This window comes from Elaeis guineensis, chromosome 5 (genome assembly GCF_000442705.2).
Source record: "Elaeis guineensis isolate ETL-2024a chromosome 5, EG11, whole genome shotgun sequence".
Lineage (NCBI taxonomy): Eukaryota > Viridiplantae > Streptophyta > Magnoliopsida > Arecales > Arecaceae > Elaeis > Elaeis guineensis.
The window spans coordinates 84,114,807-84,122,550 of record NC_025997.2 but is presented as its reverse complement, the minus strand read 5'-3'; the positions used below and the strand labels follow the sequence as shown (position 1 = coordinate 84,122,550).

The 7,744-nt window shown below is 55.2% G+C and overlaps 1 non-coding gene across 1 annotated transcript; it reads left to right on the top strand.

Moving 5' to 3' along the window:
- Positions 1–6,289: 6,289 nt before the first annotated feature.
- LOC140858312 (small nucleolar RNA R71) lies at positions 6,290–6,397 on the top strand. Its single transcript, XR_012141878.1, has one exon. It is a non-coding gene; the product is annotated as a small nucleolar RNA R71 (small nucleolar RNA).
- Positions 6,398–7,744: the final 1,347 nt, after the last annotated feature.

The following is a 7,744-nucleotide window of genomic DNA, read 5'->3' as shown; positions in this document are numbered from 1 at the left end:
AAAGAAAGGTACAAGGTCGGAGGTCTCAGACCTCGGGGGCAGGGGGTGGAGAGCCCGGCGCGGAAGGTGCGACTGCGGCAGCGGCGGACGAAGGGGCGGCCTCGTCGTCAGACGCCTCCAAAAAGCCGAGATCAAGATCGGGGTATCTGCTGGCCACCCTCTCTCGGCAGAGCTCGAACCCCTTGGTGAACGCCTCCAGGCCGAACTGGACGTTCAGCTCCCTCATCTCTGCGGAGGCCTTGAACTCCTCCACCGCAAGGGTCCTGGCCTCCGAGACCAGAACCGAAGTTTGCTCAGCCAGATGGGCGACCTCGGCCTCCGCCTTCCTTGCCGACTCCTCCAAGCTTCGCCTCTCCTCCTCCCGGGCTCGTCTTTCCTCTTCCCGGTCTTGTCTCTCTCTCTCCAGGGCCTCCCGGAGGGCAGCCACCTCTGCCGTCTTCGCTTGAAGACGAGCAACCTCATCTTGGCAACGCTCCTCCGCCCGAAGAAGATCCCTTCTCATGCGGCCCGACGCCTCGACATAGGCGAAGAGCTGGTGCCCGATCTGCAAGGATAGATGGAGAATTACAGCAAAGATCGAGCAACTGTGCAAATAAAAATCCGCTTACCTCAAGAAAGGACCCCAAGGTGTCCCAGGCCCGCTGCTCGGGATCGGCACGGTCGATCCTCTCCACGACATCGGACAGAATGCAACCATCGAGCAGCCGACGGATCAAAGCCTTATCGTTGAAGGGATTCTCCGATCCCCCCTCGGAGCAGACGGACTCGTCTGCAGCGGCTCGGTGGCTGCTCGGCCTGCGGGCCATCGATTTTCTCCTCCTCCCCGTGGCGGGCGCCTCCGCGGGGCGGACCTCCGGAATGGGGACCCCGATCGGCGGGCTCCTTGAGGGAGCCCGGGGGGCCGCTGGCTCAGCATCCGAAGGAATGTCGATTGCCGGGGTCGCCTGGATGGGCGCAGCCAAGCTTGTCTCCTCCACCCTGGCCCTCTTCGCCGAGCCAGAAGTCACCGCGCCCTTCCTTTTCTGGGCTCTCATGGCCTTGGCGAGCATCCGTGTGGCTTCGGCGTCCATTACTAAAAAAAAAAAAAAAAGGAAAAGAAAAGAAGAAGGAAAAAGCGGCACCGATCAGTCCAGACTCAAAAAAAAAAAAAAAAAAAAAAAAAAAAAAAGAGAGAGAAGAAGAAAGAAAAAGAGAAAGAGAAAAGAAGAAAAAGGAGAGAGAAAGAAAGAGAGAGAAGAAGAAGACAAGAAAAGGAAAGATATATACTTGTTGGATCCTGAGGGCTCAGGCCGATGTTGAAAAGAAGCTGCTCCCTCAGTAGGTTTGGAAGGGAAGGAGCGGGGTAACTCAGGAGCTTCTGGGCAGCCTGAAGGTCGTCCTCTCCCAGGCTGGGAGCCCGGCGGACGGAATCCCTCAGAGACCCCCAAGGGGGTAGGCCCAGTTCCAGGGTCGGACAGTAAATGAAGAGAAATTTCTCCCTTCCAGTTGTGAATCGAAGAAGGGGCGCCCTTCAGCAACCCCTTCTTACCGAACTGGGGGGAGAAGTACCACCAGTCCTTCGCTGAAGGATGGCATTTGAAGGTGTAGAAATGTCTGAACAGGGAGAGGGAAGGCTGGACCTCAGCTATATGACAGAGAGAGAGAAACCCTATCAAAAACCTAAAGGAATTCGGGGCGACAGAGGCGAAAGAAATGTCTAAGAAATGAAAGAAGGCGGCAACAAAAGCAGGAAGCGGAAGCCGGAGTCCGGCACGGAATGCCTCCTAGTACAAAACAAAAGCGACCAGGAGGGGGAGCGCTGGCCCGGTCCGAGGGGCCAGGAAGCTCCAGGTCATACTCTGAAGGGACCCCGTACCGAGCCCTTATCAAGAGAAGTTCGTCCGAAGTCGACGAACAAGGAATGGCGCCCGGTGTGAAAACCGGGCGAGGCCCTGCCCCGAACGCGGGTTCGTCCGCAGAGATAGGGGCCTGGGGGTTTGAAGCAGAAGAACTCCCAGAACTTACGGGGGCAGAAGAATCGGAAGATATTTTTCTTTGGGGGAGAACCTAAAGGACCCTAGAAAAGCAAGACGAGAGGGGAGGGAGACACCAGAGGTCAACTCAGGAGAAGACACAAAAGAAGTGAAAGGAGGAGAGGACCCTAGGCGGTAAGAAGAAGAAGGTGGGCACTAACCTATCTTGCTCTGGGGGCCTGGGGAGCGAGAAACGGAAGGCGCCTACGGCTCGAGAGGGCGTTTGCTAGAGCAGACTCTCGGGGAGATGACAGACGCCAGCAAGAAATCAGAAACGGAGTGGGGCGCCTGAAGGGGGGAGGACGGGTTTAAATAGACCCTGGGATCCGGCGCCATAATGATCTCGAATCCCCCCAGGCCAGTCCGCATCCGACACGTGTCCCACTCTCCGTGGCAGACGGTGAAGGCGGCTGGCGGTTGGCAGGGTCATAATTGCGCCGTACCTAGGCCAGCGTACCTGCGGGGTCTTCGAAGCGTCCCCTCGTACCGCCCCAATTCGAAAAGACTCCGGCATGCGCTCATTTAATGCCAAAATATCTGGGAGCGGCAGGGCGCGGGATTCGAAAGGACGGTTTTGACTGTACTTCTATGTACTTCCTTCATTTGAAATTCAAAACTCGGATGTAGGGGGACTGGTGTTGGGTATAAAATACCCACAGCCGGAACCCACGGCGAACCGCCATCAGCAAGTGCAGATCCGCCGACTCCTACGGGAGCCGGCTCCACCGCCATCAGCGGCTACGAGCTCCGGGCTCCACCGGCCATCAGCAAGTGCAGGCTCCGCCCGGACTCCCTACCGCGGGAGCCGGGCTCCAAAGTCGACGTCAGCACAAGCTCCGCCCGACTCCCACGGGAGCCGGGCTCGCTCTCAGTATCAACGGCGGTAACTCAATCGGACTCCTATCAGAGCCGGATTCCACCTTAACTTTGTTTGCAGGTGACTCCGCCCGGACTTCCTACGGGAGCCGGGCTCCACCGCCATCAGCAAGTGCAGCTCGCCCGGACTCCTACGGGAGCTCGGGCTCCAATGGACATCAGCACAGCTCCGCCCGGACTCCCACGGGAGCCGGGCTCCGCTCTCAGTATCAACGCTGGTAAGCTCAATCCGGACTCCTATCAGAGCCGGATTTCACCCTTAACTTTGTTTGCAGCGCAGATCCGCCCGGACTCCTACGGGCCGGGCTCCACCGCCATCAGCAAGTGCAGCTCCGCCCGGAGGAGCCGGGCTCCACCGCCGACAGCAAGTGCAGCTCCGCCCGGACTCCTACGGGAGCCGGGCTCCACCACCATCAGCAAGTGCAGCTCCGCCCGGACTCCTACGGGAGCCGGGCTCCACCGCCGACAGCAAGTGCAGCTCCGCCCGGACTCCTACGGGGAGCCCGGGCTCCACCGTCCAACAGCAGTGCAGCTCCGCCCGGACTCCAACGGGAGCTGGGCTCCACCGCCGACAGCAAGTGCAGCTCCGCCCGGACTCCTACGGGAGCCGGGTCCACCGCCATCAGGCAGTGCAGCTTCCGCCCGGACTCCTACGGGAGCCGGGCTCCCACCACCGACAGCAAGTGCAGCTCCGCCCGGACTCCTACGGAGCCGGGCTCCACCGCCCGACAGCAAGTGCAGCTCCGCCCGGACTCCTACGGGGAGCCGGGCTCCACCGCCCATCAGCAGGTGCAGCTCCGCCTGGACTCCTACGGGAGCCGGGCTCCACCGTCGACAGGCAAGTGCAGCTCCGCCCGGACTCCCACGGGAGCCGGGCTCCGCTCTCAGTATCAACTGCTGGTAAGCTCAATCCGGACTCCTATCAGGCCGGATTTCACCCTTAACTTTGTTTGCAGCGCAGCTCCACCCGGACTCCTACGGGAGCCGGGCTCCACCGCCATCAGCAAGTGCAGCTCCGCTCGGACTCCTACGGGAGCCGGGCTCCACCGCCGACAGCAAGTGCAGCTCCGACCGGACTCCTACGGGAGTCGGGCTCCACCGCCATCAGCAAGTGCAGCTCCGCCCGGACTCCTACGGGAGCCGGGCTCCACCGCCATCAGCAAGTGCAGCTCCGCCCGGACTCCTACGGGAGCCGGGCTCCACCGCCGACAGCAAGTGCAGCTCCGCCCGGACTCCCACGGGAGCCGGGCTCCGCTCTCAGTATCAACTGCTGGTAAGCTCAATCCGGACTCCTATCAGAGCCGGATTTCCACCCTTAACTTTGTTTGCAGCGCAGCTCCGCCCGGACTCCTACGGGAGCCGGGCTCCACCGTCATCAGCAAGTGCAGCTCCGCCTGGACTCCTACAGGAGCCAGGCTCCACCGCCGACAGCAAGTGCTGTTCCGCCCGGACTCCTACGGAGCCGGGCTCCACCGCCATCAGCAAGTGCAGCTCCGCCCGGACTCCTACGAGAGCCGGGCTCCACCGCCATCAGCAAGTGCAGCTCCGCCCGGACTCCTACGGGAGCCGGGCTCCACCGCCGACAGCAAGTGCAGCTCCGCCCGGACTCCCATAGGAGCCGGGCTCCGCTCTCAGTATCAACTGCTGGTAAGCTCAATCCAGACTCCTATCAGAGCCTGATTTCACCCTTAACTTTGTTTGCAGCGCAGCTCCACCCGGACTCCTACGGGAGCCGGGCTCCACCGCCATCAGCAAGTGCAGCTCCGCCCGGACTCCTACGGGAGCCGGGCTCCACCGCCGACAGCAATGCAGCTTCGCCCGGACTCCTACGAGAGCCGGGCTCCACCGCCGACAGCAAGTACAGCTCCGCCCGGGCTCCTACGGGAGCCGGGCTCCATCGCCGACAGCAAGTGCAGCTCCGCCCGGACTCCTACGGGAGCCGGGCTCTACCGCCGACAGCAAGTGCAGCTCCGCCCGGACTCCTACGGGAGCCGGGCTCCACCACCGACAGCAAGTACAGCTCCGTCCGGACTCCTACGGAGCCGGCTCCACCGCCATCAGCAAGTGCAGCTCCGCCCGGACTCCTATGGGAGCCGGGCTCCACCGCCATCAGCAAGTGCAGCTCCGCCCGGACTCCTACGGGAGCCGGGCTCCACCGTCGACAGCAAGTGCAGCTCCGCCCGGACTCCCACGGGAGCCGGGCTCCGCTCTCAGTATCAACTGCTGGTAAGCTCAATCCGGACTCCTATCAGAGCCGGATTTCACCCTTAACTTTGTTTGCAGCGTAGCTCCGCCTGGACTCCTACGGGAGCCGGGCTCCGTTCACGACCCCTACCGCCCGGAGGGCCTCACCCGGACCTCAACAGAAACCGGGCTCCGGCCGTTACCAAGCTTCAATCAACAGATCCACGCCCCCTGACAGGCCCCCAAAATGGCCACGACCCTGCTCCACTTCCTGTGGCGAACTCCGCGCAGTACCATCATTCCCTGACAAGCCGCAGTGGCCATAGCCGCCCTGCTCCACTTCCTGTGGCGGACTCCGCACATCTCCACTATCCCCTGGCAGGCCACAGTGACGGCCACGAACCTGCTCCACCTCCTGCGATGGGTACCATGCGATTCTCCTGACGACGGACGCTGCTCCACCCCTCATAACAGATTCCCCGTGGCGGGTCGAGGTGATGCCCACATATCTGCTCCATTATATTTTGCAATCAATTCCCCTGACCATGGGCGGCCCACTACCAGGCGGTTACAAACGTCGCCATCAGTCCGTTGCCTCCCCCGCCTATTAAAAGGGGGACTCAGATACGTTATTCTTTAAGCTCTTTTGCCTTATCTCAAAACTCTGCTAAACTCTCCATTCGAGCACTCCATTCTTGTTGAGGCAGAGAACTGACTTGAGCGTCGGAGGGTCTTGCCGGAGCAACCCCACCTCTGGTTTAGACTTCTCTTGCAGTCCCGACGGCGACCGCGGCTTCCTCAACTCCAGCTTCTCCGGCGCAGGCGGATTTTTGCACCAACAATACTCATTCGAGTAGGAACATTCTTCTAAGACATGGTCTGGTGCATTGCACCCTTTACACATGGGTGCAGATATTTGATTTACATTGGCTGGTCTCTGTAATTCTAAGGCTTTCAATCTACGTGTTAAGGTTGCAATCTTGGCCTCTGATGCTAGAGTTGGTTGAATTTGATGCATTCCTCCTCTTAAAGGTGTAGCTTTATCAGGTTCTCTAGTTGTTTCCCACTGTAAATTTTTCTTGGCTAGGTCTTCTAAGAATTACCAAGCTTCAGTAGTTTCTTTGTCCATAAATTGGCCTTGGCACATGGACTCTAGCATGGTTCTTGAGTTTGAATCTAACCCCTCATAGATGATCTGGCATAGTCTTCAAGTTTCTATTCCATGGTGTGGGCATTGGGTCAAAAGATTCTTGAAACGATCAAAGTACTTCCAAAATGATTCACCAGCTAGTTGGGTAAAATTGATTTATTTCATTCCTAATCCTAGCTGTTTTATGATGGGGGAAATACTTTTTCAAAAATATTCTCACAAAGCCCTTCTCAGGTAGTGACAGAATGGTTTGGCAGACTATAAAGCCACTTCTTAGCATTATCCTTAAGGGCAAAGTTGATTTCAAAGTTTGACCTCATCTCTGTTAATTGCAGTTTCATGGTTGCACATACCTCCTCAAATTCTCTAATAAATATATAAGCATCCTCTAATCCTGTGAATTTTGGAAGCATATTTTATGATTTGAGGTTTGATTTCAAAATTGTTAGCTATGGGTTGTGGCAACCTGATACAAGATGGTTGGATGGAGCCAACTGGATAACACAAATCCTTAAGGGTCATGGGTTGGATTGGTTCAGCCATTGGAACAATAGGAATTGACTCAATTCTAACTAGATGACCCGACACTCTTCTCCACACACGAGGTGTACGATTCTCGATGTTTATACAATTTTTTTTTTTATAAAATTTTTATGTATAAGAAAAAGAAAGAAAAGAGAAAAAGTTCTAAAGAAAAGATCCTAAGGAGTCCTAAATCTAAAGAAACCAAATTAATTTAAATTTTAATAATTTTTTTTTTATTTTTCAAACAAGTGAACAATAAATTAAACTCAATCTATCCTAGGGTTAACCTAAATCTAGACAGCTCCTAACTGTTCTTAAGATGACCCTTCAAGCCTTCCAAGTGGAGATTGATCAACTAGTTAGCCAGGTAAGTATAAGAGGTGGGAGGTTCACTCATCGTTGCCTTTCTAGACACCAAATGAGTTGGCCAAGCCAGCAACTGAACCAATTTAACAAACCACCCTCAGGGACTTGCCTAGACACCAACTAATCAAACAACTCAAACTTGGTAGAACTCTTAGGGTTCCTTGTCCTATTGAGCTCGAATTCCTTAAGGTTGACGTCTAATTGATTTTAAGATTAAAGGTCTAGGTAATGCAATATGATGGAGATGGTTTTTGGGCTAAGGAAGGGAAATGAAATCCTCACCTTATTTGTTAATGGGTTGATGCCTTTAGATTAATTATGAAAATGCAAATGCAAATAAACAGATGATCAAGAATGTAAAAGATTTAATTTAGAATTTTTTTTTTGATATTTTCTTCACGATTATGAAATGTCTTTTGTTTTATTTTATTTTTTTTATTTTTTATTTTTTTTAAATTAAGTAAATTCAAATGATTAGATCTAAAAAGAAAAATAATTAACTAAAAATAATAATAAGAGAAATTAGAAGTGTACCTGAGTTTTCCAGTACCTGGCCAACTCATTTGGTGTCTAGAAAGGCAACGATGAGTGAACCTCCCACCTCTTATACTTACCTGGATAACTAGTTGAT